The sequence below is a fragment of the Mesoplodon densirostris genome, chromosome 4 (assembly GCF_025265405.1).
Source record: "Mesoplodon densirostris isolate mMesDen1 chromosome 4, mMesDen1 primary haplotype, whole genome shotgun sequence".
Taxonomy (NCBI): Eukaryota; Metazoa; Chordata; class Mammalia; order Artiodactyla; family Ziphiidae; genus Mesoplodon; species Mesoplodon densirostris.
This window is the reverse complement of record NC_082664.1, coordinates 131091717-131115814: the sequence shown is the minus strand read 5'-3', so window position 1 is coordinate 131115814 and position 24098 is coordinate 131091717. Positions and strand designations below refer to the sequence as shown.

At 46.7% G+C, this 24098-nt stretch overlaps 1 protein-coding gene and 1 pseudogene across 3 annotated transcripts in view; one reads left to right on the top strand and one right to left on the bottom strand.

The window, feature by feature from the left end:
- The window catches only part of TLN2 (talin 2), a 457102-nt gene that overhangs the window by 442 nt on the left and 432562 nt on the right, over window positions 1–24098 (top strand). The window lies entirely within an intron of this gene.
- The window catches only part of LOC132488170 (tigger transposable element-derived protein 1-like), a 39383-nt pseudogene continuing 15560 nt past the window's right edge, over window positions 276–24098 (bottom strand).

Genomic DNA, 24098 nt, shown 5'->3' with positions numbered 1-24098 from the left:
GCCGGTCCCCTCCGGGGCTCCCGCTGGGTTTCCGGTAACTGGGCTTTGAAAAGCGGCCCCGCCTGCATGGAGTGTCCCCTCAGCCCCGGCCGGGTCCCCGCGCCAGGAGAGTTGGCGCGGGCGGAGCGGCTTCATTCCAGCACTGGTCGCCCCGACTCCAGCGCCACTTTGCAAACAAGTCTCCGGCCGGGCTCCAGGCAAAGACAGCCGGCCGGTGCCGAGCTCCTTTGCCAGTCCCGGACTCTCAGACCTGCAGATTCCACGACTCCCCTCCTTTACTTGGCAATCTCGCCACTAGCAAACTGCTGGCCGCTGAGGGACCTAGAGCTAGGGGAGGATTGGGATTCAGTGCCGCTGGCCTCGCGCTGGACCAGGGGCGCCCTCTCCTTCCTCGGCCCCAGGAGCTGAAATTTCGCGCCCACCGGGAGCTGGGGGTCCTGGAGACGGGCATTTCGGGATTCCCTGAGGGGACCGAGGAGCGACGTTCGAGGGCGCCATATTTTCAGTGGGTCTTGGCTACGGAGGGGAGGGGGCGAACAGTTGGTGGGCCCGGGGGAGAGCGCGGCGCCCCCGCTGGAGAGGCTGGAGCGGTTTTCGCTCGGAAAGTTTGCGCGCCCAGGCCGGCACGGAGGCGGCCCCGCAGGGCGCGCACCGCGCCTGTCCCCGCAAGGGCGCGCGGGCTGCAGCGCGTCGCCAGGCCGGCCCGCCGGGGCTGAGGCCGAGAGCCGCCGTCTGGGACTGCACGCTCGGCTCGCCTCCTTCCCCGGTGCAGCCGAGAAGCGGCGGTCGGGCCCCGAGGCGCAAGGAACACGCCCCTCTTCTGCCGCCGCGGCTGCCCGGACGCTCCGCGGGAGCCGTGCACTTGGCCGCGTCCCCCGGCCGGGCACCGGTGCGGAGCGTTTTGCCGGCGCCGGGATCCGCCTGGGCGCTCCGCAGAACGCGGGATCTCACTCCCCGCGGAGAGGAGGAGCCCGGTTTTCGCGTCGGGGCCGACGGCCTGGCTTGCGGGGGCTCCGGGGCGGAACACCAGTCCGAGCCTCCTCTCGCCTCCCTGGCTGCGGCCGCGACAGCAGCAGCGCCCGCGGCTGCGTGCTCGTCTCTCGCCGCGGTGCCAGCTCGTGGGGACGAGGTTAAGGGGGGGGGCGTTTCCAGAAGTTGGGGCTTCAGATGACGCGTGGGGAAACTTGGATTTTTGCTGCCCGTGAAGAGCCCAGGTGACCTGGGGAAAGGAGATTGATTCACAGTCCCTGTCTCGTGGTGAAAACTAACCTCTGGCTATTTCCAGACGATGAGAGAGGAATGAGCTGAAGTGTTGGCGTTGTGCAAGACACAGTTAAAGACGGGAGAGTAGGGGTGATGTTCCGGAGAATTGGACCCCCCAAATGTAATAAATTACAAGCAGCCTGGTGCTCTTGGTACCACTTACTTTGGCTTCTGATAGTACCCGGGGTGCTGAGTTGTGGCATTCGTCAGGTTGCGCGCTATCCTCCCTCCTCCAGAGCTCGGAGTTGGCGACTCCTCAGGAGTGGACGGTGGGGAATCTACTTTTGAAATAGATTGTGATCTCTGCTTTGCGAAGGGTCAGGGGAAGGGCGTGTTGGCTGACCTACAGTTCGCTGGCAGGAACGTGCCAGCCGTTCTCCTTGGCGAGAGAAATGATGCCATACTATTGAGGTCATGTCAGCACTTTGGGGCTTTGTCATTGGAGAGCCTTCAGGGGATCACAGAAGGGATGTCGGGGATGGGGGGAGGCTTTCATCTCGGAGATGTGCCCTTTGTTGTCAGGGATTAGGCTGCTCTTGCGTCTGTCCACTTCAATAAATGCCTCTAGTGGGAATGTCAGCCATTGGGTTTCCAAGATTTTATCTTCCTTGTTGGCTGATTTGGGATATCCATGCAAAAACCCTGGAGGTTCGGTGGTGTGACAAGACAAATGGCCTTGAGAGAGGAGGGATACTTGCAAGAATGCTAATTTTGTTTTCACTGAGCCCTAGAATTGTGGAGAACACTCTGAGCCTAAGATACATTTATCTAGAATTAGCATAATTAATTTAGGAGAGAATCAAATCAGTTGCTGAAAGCCTCCATCCCTTTTGTAAAGTTCCCAGTCTTAGAAGTGGTACCTTGAATCCCAGAAACACAGGGCTCCTCAGATCGGGGAAGTCACTGGTTTCTCTCTGCCTTTGTACCCACTTAGGTCATCAAGGAGATACTAAAGAGTTATTAGAGTTTCTGTTTTTGGCATTAATATTGTGCTTCTACCTCCAAAGGGAAGGTGCACTTTTAAAATGATCCTGTTCAATTAGTTATTGGGGAAATTCTTCCTAGACAAAGGTTTATTTATATGGGTCTTGAATTCACTTACTGTTAAATCTACTTGTTCAGGGTTTTTCAAATACTGTTCCCTAGAGTATTTTTAAGCAAAGTCAGGTTTTAGAAATAGGGGTGTGTGTGTGTGTGTGTGTGTGTGTGTGTGTGTGTGTGTGTGTGTTATTTTTTGCTTTAGCCCAGTTTCTTTTATAGCTCAAAATTATACTGATTCCCCCATTCCTCCACTCCTGGCTCCCAGCAGATCATTTGTTCCTAAGAACAGTTAAGGATGGTTACAGGTGATGAACAATTTAAATCTTTACCAACTATGCTCAGGAAAAAAGAAAATCTAAAGATGTATTTATTCATCTTAGGATTTTGCTTTATATATATGTGTCACATATTTTTGTGCATGTGCTAAACATTACATAATAAAAATCTTAAAGGAGTTTTCTCAATAATGCTAAAATAAAAGATTTAAAAAAGAGAAGTTTTATTACAAACCCTTCAGTTTTCATTCCCAAGTATACTACCTCAATATTTATTTATGTTTTTTATGCCTCTCTTAACAAAGTGTTATAAATTGTGCTTTGTTGCCTCTTGCCAGATTCTTATCATAACCTCATGGCTTGATCAAAGTTCCTGCAATTTTTTTCCTATTAAGAAGATTTTGTAACTTCAGGAGGTGAGAAAATGCCTATTCATGTTGGAGAGTTGCCTGTCAATTTACCAGGCTGTGTGTGTGTTGTAGTGTGTGTGGCATGCCTGACTCTTGGGACAGTATCTAAAACTTGTGTTCTGTGACATTACTACTCCAGAACTTTTGAGTAATAATGTTTTCTTGGAGATTTGGGGTGGTGTTTAGCCAATACAGGAAGTACTAAAAAAGTTAAATAATACAAAGTTATTTTTATGGGTACAAAAAACAATTAAAGCCAAGAAGGAAAACTTAATAAGAAGGACCAGAATTACAGCTTACCATACCCAACTGGTTCCTTTTTAATTACAGTACTTTCCCCCAGAAGTTTTTAATCCTATTACTTTTATATTTAATAAGGAGACTAGTTAAGACATAAGCCAAACAGAACTATTGCAAATAATGGGGATAAATGCTGGGTATAACCAGATGTTTTGCCTAAAGTTAAGAGTTAAGGAATCTGAACTCTGTCAAACCCGCTGCAGGCCCTCCTTGCTCCCCTTCCCCAATAAGCAGGAGATTTTGAAAGGCTAAAAAATCTTGGATGGCATTGGAGACAAAAAACAAAAAAAGAACAAAATGTTTAAGGTAGGCTTCTCCTGTCCGTTGACCAAACTAACAGCCTGTGGCTTAGTCACAGGTGTCCCTTGGTTTTGAGAGCCTTTGTTTATGTACCACCCAGAGCTATGAATTAAGACTGGGCTCTTTTGCCACCCATTTCACAGTGCATTGTCAGAGTCAGTGCCAAGACCATGGTTTTGTTTCTCCCTTAACCAACAATTTAATTGCAGTCAAAGTGATGCTGTTCTGAATATGCAGAACAAGTAGTGAATATTTGTGTTTCCTTTTCACTCTTTTAGCTGCACTCTTAACAAACAGAATTCTCTAAGCCTGCTATTCACTTATTCAGAAATTGTTTTTGAGGGCTTACCATGTACTTCAAGCTAAGAAGTCATCCCCTGGCCTCACCCCACACACTGAGTTCCTAGAGGGTGATATTCTTTTATACTTGACACATCTCATAGATTCTGGGGGTGAGGGGGATTAGTGTGAGATTAAACAGTACTTGAACAGTACAGCATGATCAAAGATATACAAAGGATGTGAACAGGCAATTCCTAAGATAAGGTCATAAACACGTGAAAAGATTCTCAATGTACATAATGGTCAGGGAAATGCAAATTAAAAAACAAAGAGATATTAGTTTTCTGTTCAATTAATTCATGTTGTAAAGATTGGTAACATCCTCCATTAGGTGGGTTGGGGGCAACCCTCAGACTCTTGTGGGGAGTATGAACTGGTGCAGCCTTTAGGGAAAGCAGACAGTTTTGGTGAAAATTTGGAACGTGTGTGCCATATGAACCAGCAGTTGCATATTTGGAATCCTTTCTTACAGAAGTAAAAACATCAGCATGTAGGGATCTATGTGTGAGGATGTTTATTGCAGGCTTACTACAGTAAATAAACTAGAAGCACCATAAATGTCCATCAGTAGGATGAATAAAATAGGGTACAGCTACTATGGGTTGTTTTGTGAAGGATGTCTATGATACATTACATGTAAATAAAATCGAGTTGCTGAGTATCATATGTATCAATAGTATGATCCTATTTCCGATTTAAAAAAGAAGCACTAGTAGGTGTATGACCTTGGAGAAAGATACGGAAAGACACATAAAATTTAATATTGTTTAAAATTAGCATTGGGGCAGAGGGGTGATTAACTTGCTCCCTATACACCTTGAATGGTTTACTTGCTCAAACATACAGGCTTTTCTGTATGAAAACTCTTTAAAGTATTATTTGTTTAATGAATAGGAAATTTGTCTGGAACCATTTTAGAAACAAATTTGGGCAATATCATGTTTTCTCTGATGCCTTCTGTAGCAACCTCTTGTCTCTTTGGAAACGTTCAGTTAATTATCTTCTAAAATTCTGAGATTTCCCAAGTTTAAGTAAATTCCTTCAGGGTAAGCCATGGCTTCTGGAAGAGCTATTTACCTCTGTCTCCCAGGAGAGTGACAATAAGAGGTCATGAAAGGTCTTAGCAAGCAGTCTCCTTTTCCTTGACTTTCTCTGATCCCATTCTGAAGGCGGAGGGGAGGTCTTCTGGCCAACTGAAGAGTCTTCCTAGAGAGGAGCAGCATCTCCTCAAACTTGGTTTTCCTGAGCCCCAGAAAGTTACTGTTAAATGGCTCTGCTGGCGTTTGAACCCTGGTCTCCTTCCACATTACCTTTAGCTTAGCTGATTGCTCTCCCTGTGTGCCATTTTCAATCCTGCCCCTTGATGTGATTTTTGAAACTTGATAGTATTTCAGATCTTGGCAGTCACTACAAAAAAATGAAACTTTCAAAAGCAGTGGAATCTATGTTCACATTTTAAAAAGTACATACCACGTGATTCACGTGACTCTGTGAATGCTAGTGGGAGGCTCAGAATCTCAACCCCCTGGAAGCCAGGGCTGTGCTGCAAATTTGAAAACCATGATTCAGTGCTTTCCAGGAGAGAATGCCTCAGAATCACCTGGAGGACTTGTTAAAACCCACTTTGTTAGGGCACAGTTTCATATTCTGTTAGTCTTAGGTGGGGACTGATAATTTGCATTTTTACCAAGTTCCCAGGTGATGCTGATCTTGCTGGTCCTGGACCACACTTTACAAACCAGCTTCCTCTGTTTTTTTTTTTTTTTTTTGTGGTATGCAGGCCTCTCACTGTGGTGGCCTCTCCCGTTGCAGGGCACAGGCTCTGGACGCGCAGGCTCAACGGCCATGGCTCACAGGCCCAGCCACTCCGCGGCATGTGGGATCTTCCCAGACCGGGGCACGAACCCGTGTCCCCTGCATCGGCAGGCGGACTCTCAACCACTGCGCCACCAGGGAAGCCCCAGCTTCCTCTGTTTTGCAGCTCTTGTGTTCTTGTCTAGCCAGTGCTCTGCCCTTTCATGGATGAAAGTTAGGGTGCCAATCAAGGCAAGTTAACTCAGTTTTATCAGTTTCACCAAGCTGGGGAAAAGAAATATTTGAGTTATTTTACTTAACTGTTTTCTGTATCTTTTGTAGGTGTTTGGGGATGTAGTGATGTTTCATACATGGTTGTATGTGGTTAATCAACAGTGAACGTCAGAGTTCAGGGATATTTTAAATATTCTATAACGGTTTCTCATGGGAAAGCAGAGAGGACTATTAGTCTCTGGTTCCTGTCTTCTTGTTTTTCATCATACGTATATGCGTATTCAAGATTTGATGTCACTGATTGCTTTTAATAAAAAGTTGGCTACATGTGAAGGGTATTGTGAAGAAAATGGTGATCAGATAATAAATGGTGCTTAAATTGTTGTAATCTAGTCATTGGTTCATTTGGGGTGGGGTGGGGATGAAGTACAAAGTCATTAATTTCAACAAGTGTTTATTAGTGTCTCCAGAGGGGACATATTTCTAACAGTGCTTATCAGTGACACATAAGTGCTGGGCTGTGCTCGGGGACCCTCACTTGTCTGGATGACCTCCAGAGGAGTGGCTAACCTGAAGCTCAAGAAGTTTCCCTGAAAGACTCCCCGCTAGCAGATCTCCTAATTCTAAAATTCTTCAGCAGATAAACACTTGTTCTGTTTTTAGCTGCTTAATTTTAGTGCTTTTCTTCTTTTCTGATGATTTCACATGTAAGTTATAAGCAAAGCAAGGTTCGTTGTGATGAGTGGGGTGTATGAAAAGAAGTGAAATAGGAAGGAAATTTTCATGAAGGAGGTCATACTTCAGCTGGGTCTTGGAGGGTGGGCATCTTCTGTAGGGGTCTCCACCCTGGCTTCACATTGGGGTCACCTGGGGATTCTGATTTGGTTGGTCTGGGTGGGGCCTGGGCATTGGTGGGTGAGTTTTCCAGGTAATTCTATTGTGTAGCCGGGGTAGAGAACATTCATCTACAGCCCTCTGGGTCACTTTCCCTCATTCTTTTTTTTTTAATTAATTAATTTAATTTATTTATTTTTGGCTGCGTTGGGTCTTCGTTGCTGCCCGTGGGCTTTCTGTAGTTGCGGCGAGTGGGAGCTGCTCTTCGTTTCTGTGTGCGGGCTTCTTATTGCGGTGGCTTCTCTTGTTGTGGAGCACGGGCTCTAGGCGCCTGGGCTTCAGTAGTTATTTTGCCTCATTCTTTGAAGATCTTGTTCATCTGGCCCACAGTCCCTCCTCCCATCAATATTTTTGGTAACTTGGACATCTATATAGATTGTCCCCCCCAATTCAGTCCTTTGACCAACTCTCTTTTAGTTATCTTTTCCCCTCACTACTTCAGCCATCCCTCCCATGGTTATTTCTAGGCTGCTGGTTCTCAGCAGTTTTGCCACCCAGAGGCTATTTGGCAATGTCTAGGGGTGCTACGGGCGTCCAGTGAGGGGAGGCCTGGGATGCTGCTAAACACCCTACGATGCACCAGAGAGCCCTGACCACAGAGAACCTTGCCCTGGTGTCCTGCGAGTTTTTTTTAACCCCGATCCATAGGAGAAATACATCTTATGTGAGACCCAATGCAAATACACATACAACTGAAACAAGTTTCACGAAACAGTGTTTACCCTTACTAGGTATAATGTAGTTGCATACTTTTTATTCTGTGTCATTAAAAAAAATTGCTGGTCATGACCCACTAAGTTGATTTTATTACCCACTAAACTTGCAGCCACAGTTGTGGACCTTATTACCAGTAACTGTACTTCCACCAAAATCTTGACAAGCATTCCAGTCTGACCCTCACCTTTTCTCTTTTGTCTTATTCCTGTTATGACCCTGTTCCACCTATCCTGCACCCTACATGGGCCTCTGACCTGGTGACCCTTCCACTTCATTGTCCATCATACTTATTACCTCCTGCCACTCTCCCCTCCACCCCTACCCCCAGGTGCTTCCATACACCCTCAACCTCTTTGACCATTTCTCCCTTCATCTTACTTTCCTGGGAAAACCCCACCCTCTGCCCACTGTGCTCCTGCCTCAGGCTGATGAACCTGGCTGGAGAAAACCAGCCATCTGCATCGTCTTGCTTTTGAGTTATGACCATAAACCTCAAGGCAGACTCTTGACACTGCCCAGCCCACTATGTTTCTGTCCCCACCCTACTCTCAGCTGATGACTTGGCTTATTTCACGGAGAAAAAAAGAAGCAATTAGGAACTAGTTTCATCATCTCCTCGTGCTAAATCTGCTAGCCTCCCTGCACCGTAATCACACAGCACTGGAACCACATGTGAACTGGAGCCCGTTCCCTGTTGGCATGCAAGGCTCTCACTCATGCACGAATCTCCATTCCCTTCTGCATCATTAGTTTATTCCCCCTGATGGATCATCTCCATGAGAAACATGCTCTAGTATCTCTCATCTTAAGAGAGAAAGCAGCAACCACAAAACACTCTCAACCCAATATCCTAGTCGGCTGTTCTCCCAATTCCTCATTCTCCCTTGGAGTAAGTATTTTCTAAAAGAACCGTCATACATTTTGCCCCCTTTCCCCTCTCATTCTGTCTTGAACCCACTCCAGTTTGGCTTCTTGCCACCCCCCCCCCTTCACCAAAACCATGCTTCTTCAGGTACCAGTGATACCTAATGGCCAACTCTTGGTTGTCATCGCCTGCAGCCTCTTGGCAGCAGTTAGCCGGCTTTCTCTTTGGCTGTCTTCACTTGGCTTCTGCACTGCAGTCCTCACCTGGTTCTCCTCCTGCACTCTGGCCGTTCCAGCTCCTGCTCTGCTGCTGGATCTCCCCCTTCTGGCTTCTGAAGGAGGGGTCTGTTCTCTCACACTTCACTTGACTTAGGAGTCTGCTCCAGTATCACCTCCTTAGAGGTCTCCCTGGCATCCCCCAGCCCCTGCTCTCAGCCTCTTCTTTGTTTTCATATCATTTATTATTCCCTGATACAGGCATACTTGGGAGATATTGTAGCTTCCGTTCCAGACCACGGCAATAAAATGAATATCAAAATAGAGTCTTACGTATTTTTTGTTTTCCAGTGTATAGTTAGACTGTACTGTAGTCTATTAAAAGTGTGCAATAGCATTACATCTAAAAAAACAATGTACATACCTTAATTAAAAAATACTTTATTGCAGGGCTTCCCTGGTGGCGCAGTGGTTGAGGGTCTGCCTGCCGATACAGGGGACGCGGGTTCGTGCCCCGGTCCAGGAGGATCCCACATGCCGCGGAGCGGCTGGGCCCGCGGGCCGTGGCCACTGGGCCTGCGCGTCCGGAGCCTGTGCTCTGCAGCGGGAGAGGCCGCGGTAGTGAGAGGCCCGCGTACCGCAAAAACAAAACAAAACAAAACAACTTATTGCAAAAAAGTGGTAACCATCCTCTGAGTCTTCAGAGAGTCATGATATTTTTGCTGGTGGAGGGTTTTGCCTCTATGTTGATGGCTGCTGACCAGTTTGGGAGCTGGTGGCTGAAGGTTGGGTTGCTTGTGGACACATCTTAAAATAAGACAGCGATGAAGCTTGTCCCATTGATTGACTCTTCCTTTCACGAACAGTTTCTCTGTCGCGTGCAGTGCTGTTTGATAGCATTTTACCCACAGTAGAACTTGTTTCAAAATTGGAGTCAGTTCTCTCAAACCCTGCAGCTGCTTTATCAACTAAGTTTATGTGATATTCTAAATCCTTTGTTGTCATTTTCAGTAATCTTCACAGCCTCTTCGCCGGGAATACATGCCATCTCAAGAAACCACCTTCTTTGCTCATGCGTAAGAAGCAATTCCTCATTCATTCAGGTTTTCTCATGAGATTGCAGTAATTCAGTAACATCTTCAGGCTCCACTTCTAATTCTAGTCCTCTTGATCTTTCCACCACATCTGTATTTACTTCCTCCACTGAAATCTTGAACCCCTCAAAGTCATCCATGAGGATTAGAATCCATGTCTTCCAAATTCCTGTTAATGTTGTTATTTTGACATCTTACCGTAAATCATAAGTGTTCTTAATGGTGTCTAGACTGGTGAATCCTTTCTGGAAGGTTTTCAGTTTGCTTTGCCCAGATCTATCAGAGGAGTCACTGTCTATGGCAGCTACAGACTTACAAAATGTATTTCTTAAAGAATAAGACCTGAAAGTTGAAATGACTCCTTGATCCATGGGCTGCAGAATGGATGTTGTGTTAGCAGGCATGGAAAATATTCATCTCATTGTACGTCTCCATCAGAGCTCTTGGGTGACCAAGTGCATCGTCAACGAGCAGTAGTATTTGGAAAGAAATCTTTTTTTCTGAGTAGTAGGTCTCAACAGTGGGCTTAAAATATTCAGTAAGCCATGTTGTAAACTGGATGTGCTGTCATCCAGGCTTTGCTGCTCCATTTACAGAGCACAGGCAGAGTAGATTGAGCATAATTCTTAAGGACCCTAGGATTTTCAGAATGATAAATGAGCACTGGCTTCAATTTAAAGTCACCAGCTGCATTAGCCCCTAACAAGAGAGTCAGCCTGTCCTTTGAAGCCAGGCATTGACTTCTCCTCTCCAGCTATGCAAGTCTTAGATGGCATCTTCTTGCAGTATAAGGCTGTTTTATCTACATTGAAAATCTGTTGTTTAGTGTAGCCTCCTTCATTAATGATCTTAGCTAGATCTTCTGGATAACTTGCTGCAGGTTCTGTGGGTTGGCCAAAAAGGTGGTTTGGATTTTTCCGCCAGATGTTACAGAAAAACCCGAATGAACTTTTTGGCCAACCCAATACATCAGCACTTGTTGCTTTGCCTTGCACTTTTCTGTTATGGAGACGGCTTCTTCCCTTAAGCCTTCACACTTTTCTTCTGCAGCTTCCTCACCTCTTTCAGCCTTCCTATCCAGACTGACAAAACTTTCTCCGTATCAGCAATAAAGCTGTTTCCCTTTTGTATCATTTGTGTGTTCACTGAAGTAGTACTTTCAATTTTCTTTAAGAACTTTCCCTTTGCATTCATTCACAGCTGGGCTGTTTGGCACAAGAGACCTAGCTTTTGGCCTGTCTGGGCTTTTGACATGCCTTCCTCACTAACCTTAATCATTTCTAGCTTCTGATTTAAAGTGAGAGGTGTGTGACCCTTCCTTTCACTTGGACACTTAGAGGCCTTTGTAGGGTTATTAACTGGCCTAATTTCAGTATTGTGTCTCAGGGAACAGGGAAGCTGGAGGAGAGGGAAAGAGACGGAGAGCTGCAGGTCTGTGTAGCAGTCAGAACACAAGCATTTATTGATTAAGTTCGTCATCTTATATGGGTGCAGTTTGTGGCGCCCCCAAAACAATTACAGTTGTCACATCAAAGATCATTGATCACACATCACCATAACAAATATAATAATATTGAAAAAGTTTGAAATATTGTGAGAATTACCAAAATGTGACACAGAGACAGGAAATGAGCAAATGCTGATAGAAAAGTGGTCCTGTTAGACTTGCTTGGCACAGGGTTGCCACAGACGTTCAATTTGTAAAACCAGTGGTATCTGCAAAGCACGATAAAGTGAGGTGCAGTAACATGAGGTCTGCCTGTGTTACATGATTCATTTACTGTCTGTCTCATAGCACTAGAATGTAAGCTCATGAGAGAAAACATCCCTGGGACTTGTGTCCCCAAGTGTCTAAAACAACGTCTGGCACATGATAGATAATCAACAAAATTTTTGTTTAATTGAAGTATAGTTGCTTTACAATGTCGTGTTAATTTCGGCTGTACAGCAAAGTGATTCATTTATACATATACATACCTTCTTTTTCATATTCTTTTCTATTATGGTTTATCCCAGGATATTGAATATAGTTCCCTGTGCTATATAGTAGGACCGTGTTGTTTATCCATCCTATATATACTAGTTTTTTTTTGTTTGTTTGTTTTTGGTACGCGGGCCTCTCACTGTTGTGGCCTCTCCCATTGCGGAGCACAGGCTCCGGACGCGCAGGCTCAGCGGCCATGGCTCACGGGCCCAGCCGCTCCGCGGCATGTGGGATCTTCCCGGACCGGGGCACGAACCCGTGTCCCCTGCATTGGCAGGCGGACTCTCAACCGCTGCACCACCAGGGAAGCCCCTATATATACTAGTTTGCATCTGCTAATCCCAAACTCCCAGTCCATCCCTCCCCTTGGCTACCACAAGTCTGTTCTCTGTGAGTCTGATTCTGTTTCATAGATAGGTTCATTCAACAAAAAAATTTTAATGTGAGTAATTGATGAGGAAAACTTGCTGGTTATAGAGTTAGCCTTCCACGAGGTAAAGTCATTGTTTTCCAGATTGGAGCTAAGGAAGAGAGCAATGTTGAGGCGGAAAAGTGTTGTCCCTTGGGGGCAGTGTTTCTTAGGTCATGTGCTGAGAGTTAGGGGTTCAAGCACTGAATGAATGAATCCTGTCCTTGTTAAATACTTGTTGAGTGGTGGAAGGCACCTGCTGAGGACAGCTAGACAGAGACAAATGGCTGCCTCTCGCTTTTATCTCTGAAGAGGGGCTCTTAAACAGTCTGCTTGGTAACTTGCCGCTGGGTTGAAGACGTTAAGTTCACTTGTCTTAAGTGTTTATCACTGACCTCAATGTTCTGGTGAATTGTTGGTGCATCACTTGTCCCCAGAGTCCACTTGACCGCACAGAGACATGTCTCCTTTTCCTCATACGATGTTTGAGGCCCTGGCTGAGTGAATTCCTGCAGATGGGTGAAGTGTGCCTTGCTGCCCTCTGAACTACTCTCACAAGCACCCAGACTCCAAACTTCGTGTGTTTAAATCAAGACCCCTCTCTTCTCTTTCTGTTTGCATGCTTCAGGACTGCCCATTGAATTACTTGGCATCCGTGTCTGGGACCTAGTTTGATGTAAGTGGAGATATTTCCTGAGTGTGGCCTGAGATCATGTGTTGCAAATCTTCCAGGGAGAGTGTAGATTATTCCTGGGTTTGAGAGGTTACATTGAGGGCACTTTAAGAGGCTTAATTTTCTCCTTAAAGGGCTCTCCATTGGGCTCAGCACCTGTCACTCCTGGGCCCTTCCCTCAGGGTTAAAGGAGCTCTCCCTCTGGGTAAGATGTCAGCGACGGGCAGCCTGACATGCAGCCACAAAGCCGTCGGGTCTAGTACATCCAGGAAGAAAGAGTAGATGTCTTTGTGGGACATATTTATTTTTATCATCAGTGTTTTATTTCTTTAAAAAGGGAGCCTGAGTGGTTCTAGGTCAGCCTCTCCCTTTGACAGGGAAGGAACCGAGTCCCAGAAGGATGAAACTGACTGGAGCCACTTGGCAAAGCTGGCACTGGAGTCCCACTCTCCTGACCACCACTGGGCACTCTCTTCTTTTCTTGGGATGTCTGGGTGGACCCCGACTTTAATTCATGACTGTGATTCTGGGCTCTGGGTGTGCATCAGAACCACCAGGGAAGCTCCTTAAACCTGCTGATTGTGTTGGTTCCCAAACCACCCCCTGATTTGGAATCTCTGAGAGCGGGACCTGGACACTGTTTTTCTTTTTTTTTTTTTTTGCGGTACGCGGGCCTCTCACTGCCGTGGCCTCTCCCGTTGCGGAGCACAGGCTCCGGACGCGCAGGCTCAGCAGCCATGGCTCATGGGCCCAGCCGCTCCGCGGCATGCGGGATCCTCCCGGACCGGGGCACGAACCCGCGTCCCCTGCATCGGTAGGCGGACTCTCAACCACTGCGCCACCAGGGAAGCCATGGACACTGTTTTTTAAAATTCCCTAGGGAGGCTCCTAGGAGAAGTCGTCCAGGAAGGGTGTGTAGGAGGTAAAATCAGCCAGGGCACTGGGGACAGTTGCCCAGCATGGGAGATACTTGCCGGCCTTGTACTCTGGACAGACATGGCTCCTTCCTGATGCTGGACAATCATTTCAACCAGGCCGGTCTGCCCCTCTCTCTCCCACACTCCCTCTGGTTACTGAGTCAGACCCTGCAGGGTTACAGTTTTAATGCATCTTGGAAGGGCTTTATATTTTCTTTGGGGGCATTTCCCTAGTGTGTTTTGAACTACTTAGGCAAGAATGAAAGCTGAACTCAGTTTGAGAGAATCATCTCCTGAGGGTTTTTATGGGTGCTCTTGATTAGGGCCTCTTGGTACCTGCATGTTGAGGGTGACTTACCAGCTCTCAAACCAGCTGGAAGTGAGAAGCTGGCCATGGGTGCTGCCTGGACAGAGGAAAAGGGAGAGTGATCGGCTGTGCAGGGCAGGTTTGCACAATTTTATAAGAATGAAAAACCACTTGCTGGCTCTTGCTGGTGAACTTGCAGATATGTTAGAGCTCTGAGTTTGTGACAGTTGCTACAGGCTCCAGACTGCACAGCAGAGCCAGTAGTGATGCCCTGTCCCCCCAGAGCTGGCTCTCTGTTGGACCTGACAAATAGGGTATGTGCAGTTTTATGAACATACCTGATGAAGATATGAGCACAAGCCCTGTGGAATCTGAGAAGCATCAGGTGGCCACAAATGTCCCTCACAGAAGGAGTCAGAGAGGGGCACTTTGCTCCTGAATTGGAACCTGACAGATTGAGTTTGTTAGGGCTGCCGCATCACAGTACCACAGGCTGGTGGCTTAAACAGCAGAATTTTACTGCCTCAGTTCTGGAAGCTGGAAGTTCGAGATCAAGGTGTTGGCAGGAGTTGGTTCCTACTGAGAGCTGTGAGGAAGCATCTGTTCCAGGCCTCTCTCCTTGGATTGTCGAGGGCCATCTTCTCCCTAGGCAGGTCTGTTTCTGTGTCCAAATTTCCCCTTTTTATAAGGACACCAGTCACAATAGATAAGCGAGGGCCCACCGTAATGTCTTCATTTTAACTTGATTACCTCTGTAAAAACCCTATTTTCAAATAAGGTCACATTCTGAGAGACTGGGAAGTTAGGACTCCAACATTTCTTTCTTTTTTGGGGGGCCATGCCATGCAGCATGTGGGATCTTAGTTCCCCAACCAGGGATCGAACCCGTGCCCCCTGCAGTGTAAGTGCAGGGTCTTAACCACTGGACTGCCAGGGAATTCCCCAACGTTTCTTTTTTGAGGGGACGCGATTCAAGGCATAACATAGATTGTCAAACTGACTTGTTTCTCAGAATCAGCATCTGACATGGAATGCTTGTTACTGAAGTTACCTCTTTAGGCTAAGGGACCCTCGTCCATTATAGTGATGGAATTCTGCACCTGCCAGTTTCACTGACCTACACCTGGGACTTTACATTTTCCTAAGGTCTTGTCTCTGTTTTTAGCCATCATAATGATCATGGCAGGCAGGTATTATTTCTACTTTGAGGAAATTGATGTGTATCAAGGTTTACACACTAAATACTGGCTAAGTTTGATTCAAGCTCAGATTTTCTCCTCTGTATCTTAGGTTTCTCCCATAACACTGGTGATTTCTCAAGTCTTGATATGCATAAGAATCTCCTGGGAGACTCGTTAAAAATACAGATTTAGGAAACTTTCTGGAATACTATCGAACCAGAAGCTGAGGTTACAACCAAGGAATCTGTATTTTTATCATTTCCTCTGGAGATTGTGATGCACTCCAACATGTGAGAATGAATGCAGTCCACCATGGACATAATATTTTTTGCCGGGGAACCCACCAATACTGCTAGGTTCCCATTTGATTTTCTGTTGGTGGCTTGCATGGGAGGCCCTAGGAGGCATCCTGGGAAGGTGCTCACTGGAATTGGGGTGCTTTGAGCCCAAGGGGACCGCCTTCTTAGATGGTACCCCTGCCACCAAACTGATGGGGAGGGTCAGCTGCCAGGCTGTGCTCAGTGTCACTCAGCTAATGAAAAATAAATCTGTCTTGAACTTTCTGTGCTCTACAGATGCACCTTGCACCACAGTGGGGAACAGGTGGGAGATAAGTTGAGGCCGTGTGATGACAAACATTGCATGCTTTATCAAAGCAAAAACAGAATTGGCAAGAGGACAAGACAAGAAAAAATTGTGACTGTTAAGTATTTATTGTTATAAAATGTATTTGCGTGAACTAAAATGTGATGGTGCATGCCCAGTTCAAAAGAATCACCTAGAGAAGCTTTTGAAACCTGGATTCCTAGGCTCCACCCCCAGAGATTTTCTTTCTCAGGTGGGACTCAAAAATTCTGATCTGCTGGTCTGGGGACTGCATTTAGAACTGGCAAGTGAATATTAATAAAAGATTGTCACTGTGTAGTTCATCTGTTGATAGTACAATGATAATCTCTCTGGATAATGACAGCATTTCTAAGTCTTGGCCATTAGCCTATAGGTTATAACCCATAGTCAGGATCAGTGTCCAAGTTACTTCACCAAGTCGACTTTATTTTTATTTTTAAAAATATTTATTTGTTTAAATTATTTATTTGGGTGCGCTGGGTCTTCTTTGCGGCACGTGGGATATTTTTATTTGCGGTATGCGGAGTCTAGTTCACTGGCCAGGGATCAAACCCAGGCCCGCTGCATTGGGAGCACGGAGTCTTAACCACTGGACCACCAGGGAAGTCCCAACTCGATTTTATTTTAGTGACTATATAACAAAACATGTGCTCTCTTAGTGCGGGTTGCATTTCCTAGAGTGTGGTCCTTAGGTCAGTACTCTCAGAATTACCCAGGAATAAGGTTAAATACTCTAGCTGCCCAGTCCCCAGATATTCTAATTTGGTATGTCTGTGTGGGGTTCAACAATAGGGGGTTTTCATAATCAGAAGATTGTTAGGTATACTGCGGTTTGAGTACCACTGAGCTAGGGCTTGGAAAACAGTTGTGCTTTTTACCAGAAGCTAGCTACATAGTAAGGTTAAAAACAATCTATGTTTACAAACAATCAGCATTGGCATTTTTTGCCATTTTCCGGCTTGTAATGCTGTTTGTAGTCTGGAGTTACTAGGGCCTTGTTCTGCAGCAGGGGTGTAGTTTTAACAGATTGTTAGAGTTCTCTGTGAACTATCATCCCCCTCCATTTTGTACATAAGCTCATGCAATTCATTTTAAGATACGTCTTAAAACAAAAAGTTATGTTCCTTGTCCAGGTAAATTCCTTTGGAGCATTGATAGTAATGTGAAATTTATTAGAGATTTTTGGAATTAATTCAAGGAGGCTTTGTGGTTTTTTTTTTTTTTTGCGGTACGTGGGCCTCTCACTGTTGCGGCCCCTCCCGTTGCGGAGCACAGGCTCCGGATGCGCAGGCTCAGCGGCCATGGCTCACGGGCCCAGCCGTTCCGCGGCATGTGGGATCCTCCCGGACCGGGGCACGAACCCGTGTTCCCTGCATCGGCAGGCGGACACTCAACCACTGCGCCACCAGGGAAGCCCAGCTTTGTGGTTTTAAACTGCGCAAATGGTTAAGGATGACCTTTGGTAGAAATAGGTTTGTGTTCTTGGGCTCTGTCTGTATATTTAAAAAAATTGGTAAATGCTTTCATATGAGAGGGTGTGGGGTTGAGGGGAGGGACTCTCCAATTAGTAAAGGAAATTCAACTGCCTTGACCAATAGATCTTGGTGCTCTCTGCTCCTTGCCTTGCAGATGTATCTGCAAATTGATCCCACCCCACCCTACCACCCCGCCCCCGACAGGATTTTTACTTCTAGGTTCTTCCTTCTGGCAGAATGAGGACCTTCACTTTTAGAAAGAAGAGCTAAGATTAATTTTGTGTCTTTGGGCCATAAGTGCCCTCATCGCTTTATATAATGTATTCTTGAAAAGTTAGAGATAAATAATCTATTTTTTAACACTGCAGCAGGACCTGTGTGTTTGTCAAAATGGATAGAACTATACACTTAAAAAGGGTGAAGTTTACTGTACATAATAATAGTTAAATGAACCTGACTCAAAAAATGTGTAAGGGGAAGTTTTCACTTTAGCCGTTCTTTTTGTGAATTAGTTTTCAAATTAAAGATTTCGTTTGTGATGCAAGTGACCCTCCTAGGTCCATCTCTGTTCCTTACATGTTTGAAAAGCATTCTCTGTGCTTTATCTAGGTTGGTGCTTAGTGGGGTGGGGGGAGTGGAGGTGGCACAGGGCTCTGAGGGGTGGGATTGACCTCCCACCCATTCTTCTTGATCATCTTCATCTTAGTGCCACATCTAGTACGTGGTGGGAGTTCACAAAGGTTTGGGGGATGAATTAAACCATCATGCTGACGGAGAAACTAAGGTACTGAGAGGCCAAGTGGCTTGTCCAGATGTGAGGGCGGAATGGCTGAAGTGGGAGAAGAATCCTTCAGGCCTCTGTATCCTTTCTCCAACTTAGGTCTTATAAATTCATAATTTTTCAGTTGGGAGTCTTTTTTTTTTTTTTTGCGGTACGTGGGCCTCTCACTGCTGTGGCCTCTCCCGTTGTGGAGCACAGGCTCCGGATGCGCAGGCTCAGCGGCCACGGCTCACGGGCGTAGCCGCTCCGCAGCATGTGGGATCTTCCCGGACCGGGGCACGAACCCGTGTCCCCTGCATCGGCAAGTGGACTCTCAACCACTGCACCACCAGGGAAGCCCAGTTGGGAGTCTTTTAAACCAAGGTGCACCTGTAGCCTTGTAGGGTGGAGGCATCTTGTTATCATGGAGGAACCCTGGCTTTGAAGTCATTCATCAATTTGGCAAATCTTTTTCTGAGTGTCTGTGAGGTGCATGGTGGATACGGCACAACCTGAGCCCTGACCTCATGGAAAGCACAGTTTGGGAGGGTATATGTGTGAGTAGGAGGCATTAAAACAAATCAGAAGAGGGTTGATTGTTGCAAAGGGTTACATGTAGGAACCTATTATACAGGGACCGCCATTCATAGTGTGACCCTGGGGGAGTCCTCTAACCATTGTAAGCTTCCGTGTCCTCAATAAAACAGACAAATCAAGGATTTGTTGCAAGGATTCATGAGATAATAAATACAAAGCAGACTGTGCATGCTCCTGGGCACATGGTAATTAGCTGTAATTTGTTAGGGTGAGTCAATGGAGATATGTGTATATTTCTCACCTCTGTGCTGCATTGGCTCACGTAGATAACCTCAGAATGGGAGTTCGGTATGTTTGTTTTTTCTCCTCTGATTTGGATCATCTGAAGAACAATGGGGGGATGTATTGGAGGGCTGTGTTGGTTGGTTTTGTTCGTTGACCAATGAAGTTGAGGTGGGAGCAGCGCTTTCTAGCCAGGGAGCATGGTGATGATCATAAGTATGCTGAGATAGCGATGCCACCTGTCCTACCTCAGTCCCGCAGGGGCCGCCAGAGCTCAGGTGGGACAAAGATGGTGTGCCAAGACTTGGAAAAGTTTGGGAGGGCCTTCAGCTCTAAATGTGCTCTAACCCTAACCCCCGGAAGCAGGAGCTATGTTACTAGATTTTAAGTTAACTGAGGAGAACCATGTAAAGGAAGCAAGGGCTGCCGCAGGCTGAGTAGGAGCTTTAAATGAGAGATACGGATGATCTAGACCAGGGTTCCCAAATTTCTCTGACAATAAGGCTCACCTGAGTACTTGCTAAATTGACAGCTCACCTGGCCTGCACTCATCTGGGTTGGAGCCCTAGACTCTGTGTAAGTAACAGTTACCCCAATGTGATTCTTACTGGGGATATTTGAGAAACCCTGGATGAGGTCATAAATCTCTTGTCCTTGCTATCTAAAGCTGGCTATCCTTCCCAGGATCAGCAACATCAGCATCACCAGGGAACTCTTGGAACTGTCGGGCTCCATCCAGACCTGCTGACTCAGAATCAGCATTTTAATAAGATCCTGAGATAAACGTATATGCACGATAAATTTGGGGCAGGGTTTGCCTAGAGGGCAGGGACACCTGTCCACATTTTACACCAGGGAGGTAGTGGTGACAAGGTCTGATCATCTCTTCTGAGGAACTGGAAGAGATGCTAGGCCAGGGATTTGACCTCAGGTTTCTGACTCCAAATTGAGTGTTCATCACACATCCTCTTGACTGTGGTTCCTACTGACTCGTAGGGTCTGTCTCTAGCCTGATGTCAGGGCCCTCACCAGCCTGTTAAATGTTGCATCTGGGAAGAATGACACCTGGGGACAGGAGAGCACTGCTGGGGCCACTCAAGTGTGCCATAGTCTTTGGCATCCATTAACTCTGTCAGGACCCCTTCTCGCTGTTCCTGGGAGGAGACTTAGGTCCAGATGTCAAAGTCAGCGAGTTCTTGGAGACTGCAGAAGTTTGCATCATACCAGTGGTGGGTCCCTGAAAAAGTTGTTTAATCTCCATCCAAGGACAGGATCAGTTGGAGTGCAGTTTTTCTAACGCTCCTCCAGGCTCCTTAATCCTCCTTCTCCAAGCACGATGTCAGAGAAAATACCGTGCGAGGCATTTGCCAAATGGCTTCAAATACGCGTCCACACACATTTCCAAAAAGACAATTAGAAGCTTATTTGATGAACTAAAGGCCTGCTGTGCTAGACATTAGTTGGAGAGAGTCAGTGCCAATTTGGGAAGCTCTCCCGGGGCTTCTTTCTCATCACAGCCCCCTCTTGGAGAAGCTGAAATGGGGAAGTGCAGAGACCCGACAGGGAGAGGGGAGGACAGGGAGGAGGGGCAAGGGGAGTGACTGACCCAGAGAGAAAGGAACAATGGCTCTGTCTCCTCCCAGGAGAATTGGAATCTTTGCAGATAAAATCAAGCGGAAAAGTGAAGGTCATTACAGATTCATCAACAATAGAATCCTATTACTAGTTACCACGGGTGTGTTGTGGCCGGGAAGACTCTTTAGGAAACTGAGCCCTAGGGAGGTCATGGACTCTGTCCAAGGTCATGCATTGGGTTAGTGGCAAAGCCTGGGTCAGGGTCCAGGGATTCATTCCATCTGTGCTCTGTCCCTGTGCTCTGCTGCCTTCCCTATGGGAGGGAAGATGCTGAGAATGTGAAATTTTATAATGATTGGATCCAGATGTGCTGGCCCTACCCCCCCTTTAAAGCTAACATAGTAGGTTTTTCTTTCTTTTTTTTTTTAATGAAATAGAATATTTTAATCTGCTGGTTTCACTTGCTTGTCCACCTTACGCATTCAAGGGATAAAGTTCAGGAAAGAAAAATCACAAGCCGGTAAATATCCCTTTGTTGGGGATGTGACACCAGGCTCTTTGTCTTGGCACCAGATTGAGTGACCTATGGCACACAGGACAGGGACAAGCTCTGCGCTGGACGTGGGCAGAATGTTTGCGTTCATAGTTGGGGCAGGGGTTTGTATGCTCTTGCCAAGGACAGACGCATGTTACATTTGTAAAATTAAACTGTGGGAAGACAAACGTTATGATGGTTTTTTTTTTTTTTTTTTTTTTTTTGCGGTACGTGGGCCTCTCACTGTTGTGGCCTCTCCCGTTGCGGAGCACAGGCTCCAGACAGACGCGCAGGCTCAGTGGCCATGGCTCACGGGCCCAGCCGCTCCGCGGCATGTGGGATCTTCCTGGACCGGGGCACGAACCCGTGTCCCCTGCATCGGCAGGCGGACTGTCAACCACTGCGCCACCAGGGAAGCCCCTACGATGGTTCTTTTAGCTTGAGTAGGGGATCCTAAAGGACTCTAGTTCAGAGGCATGGGGAGGATATAGCCATTTCTGTGATGCCTAATTGCTCGTGTGGAAAATCTGAAGCCTGTAATATTTATGTCACACAGCTTAGCAATAGGTTACACATTGCCTTGGTTAAAAATAGTATAATGTGTGTGCCCATTTTATTTTGTCCACTAGATTGAGTTTTTTTTTTTTTTTTTGCGGTATGCGGGCCTCTCACTGTTGTGGCCTCCCCCGTCGCGGAGCACAGGCTCCGGACGCGCAGGCTCAGCGGCCATGGCTCACGGGCCCAGCCGCTCCGCGGCATATGGGATCCTCCCAGACCGGGGCACGAACCCGCATCCCCTGCATCGGCAGGCGGACTCTCAACCACTGCGCCACCAGGGAGGCCCTAGATTGAGTTTTGAGGGCAATAAAACCCTTCTTTTGTTCGGCGGTCTCGGGACATGTTAAGTGATTAGAACATCCTGCTGCCATGGTCAAAGGAGATAGATGCCTTGGCGAAGTGGGACTTGAGCTGGAGGCCAAGTGCACTGAATTTTGGTGTCCTTCCGTGTGGTGTTGGCTGTGTCAGCCAGGCCATTACAACTTCTTATCAACCATATGTCATATTGGTTGAACTCAAGTGTTTTTTTTTAATTGAAGTATAGTTGATTTACCATGTTGTGTTAGTTTCAGGTGTACAGCAAAGTGATTCAGTTATGTATTATATCAATGAAGTATTAACAAAAATACATAATTTGTTGAGAAATTAAGTCCCTTTAGATTATAACAGAAGCAAGTAGTCATTAGTGCCAGAGGTTTATTAGTTTGCTTTGAAAACTGAGGGGAAATCCCATGCTTTGATTCAGTGGTAGAATACCAGTGGGGGGACTGGGTTTGAAAGCCCAGGGAGGTTCCAGGGGGACTGGGTTTGAGAACCACCGGGTTTGGCCATTCTGCTAGGCCAGTTCGGTAAGAAGCCAGCTCTGTCATTCAGCTGGTGACTGAGGTGCTGTGTTCAGCTGCTCCAAGTGTACTCCTGGGACCAGCAGCCTCAGTTATCGCCTGGGAACTGCTTGGGGAAGCAGCGTCCCCAGGCCCTTCCCCCACCTCCTGATTTATAACTCTAGGGCAGGGGCCCAGGAACCTGTGTTGGAACAAGTTCTGCAGGGTATTCTGATGCACACCAAGGTTTGAGAACCACTGCCGTATAGTTCTTAAGCAGCAAAAAACTGGATGTGCAGACTGGCGGGTCCTTTCCCAAAGCATTCATATTGGGCTGGGTTCTTGTTCTGGTAACCCAGGCCAAGTCGATGGGGTAAATAGAGCTAGATTTCCATTAGTGCTCAGAAATATTTAACGACAGCCCACAGTCTGGACGGATAGATTCACCCAGCTCACCTCAGACTAGGCTCTGCACAAAGCACGCTGTGGTGGTGACTGGACAAATCAGTTTCAGAACATTTCCTCTCAGGGATGCTTTTGACAATGTCCCTGTCAGGGACAGACAGAGATGGACAGGTCTCAGGGAGGAAAGGACAGGAGAGGTGACAAAACTGGCTGAGGGCCTTGCGGAGGGACAGGTTTCCTCTGAGGAAACACCACAGCAAGCGGCAGAGTTAAGACGCGGATGTTTTTCACCTGTGTTTCTGCTGGCTGTGTGATAGCAAAAATGTTTGATGAGCGTCCTTCTCTTGAAAGGACGTTTTCATTGCAACAGTTGAAACAGAGCTCTTTGTTTGAGAAACATTTCCTGGTGGAACAAATGTTTCCAGCTGAAACAGAGTGTGGAGATAGTATTGACTTGAGGGAAAAGAGGAAGAGTTAAAGGATTCCACTCATTCATGCCTTCTCTGTGTTGGAGAACGTCCTGGGTAGAGTAAGAAAGGATTCCTGCTCTGCTAGGGGTTACCCAGAGGGAGGGGCAGCTGCCAGAGTGTTTCCTGGCTGAGGGCACAGTCAGTGCTAAGGGTGGGAGTCAGCCAGCTCAGGGGCTGTGGCACCTGCTGGGACTGTTTCCCTGGCTGGAATCTGTGGTCCTTGGGGTGCGTGGGGGCTGATGGAAGAGATTGTCCCCAGACAATCTCTGTGTTCAGAGGACCAAGTTCCAGCTTTTCTTTTAGGATCTCTGAGCGGATTGTGAGGGTGCCCCTCCCCATCCGAATGGCCAATCACATCATAAAGCCATAATTGTACCCCATTTTAGTTTAAGAGAACTACAATGAAAAATAACTTAAAAATAACTTCTAGGAGGTCAGACCTGGGTGGAGGCTGGGGTGATTCTGTAAGGAGTGTTAGAAAGATACAATCAAAACCAAAATCTCCTTCCAACCCAGAACACCTCCCCACAAAGAAAGAAGAGAGAGAAAACAATTTTGTTATTGAATAAGCATTAAACCGGAATATGATGCCCATTGCTGGCATCCTGCTGCAAGGACTGCAAAGCTAGAGATTACAAAGGTGGAAAGAATTCTTCGTCTTTCATGTAGCTGGGTGGATACACAATGCATTGTATTCCTGTCTTCAAGATAGAATTGCTACCTTTGTCATGTCTTTACCCCTGGAGGTAAGGCTTGCAATTTGGAGTCTGGTGACAACTAAAGTTAGGCCCACTTCCTCCCAGGAAACTGGGAGATACAGCTCTATCTTCCTTGTTGA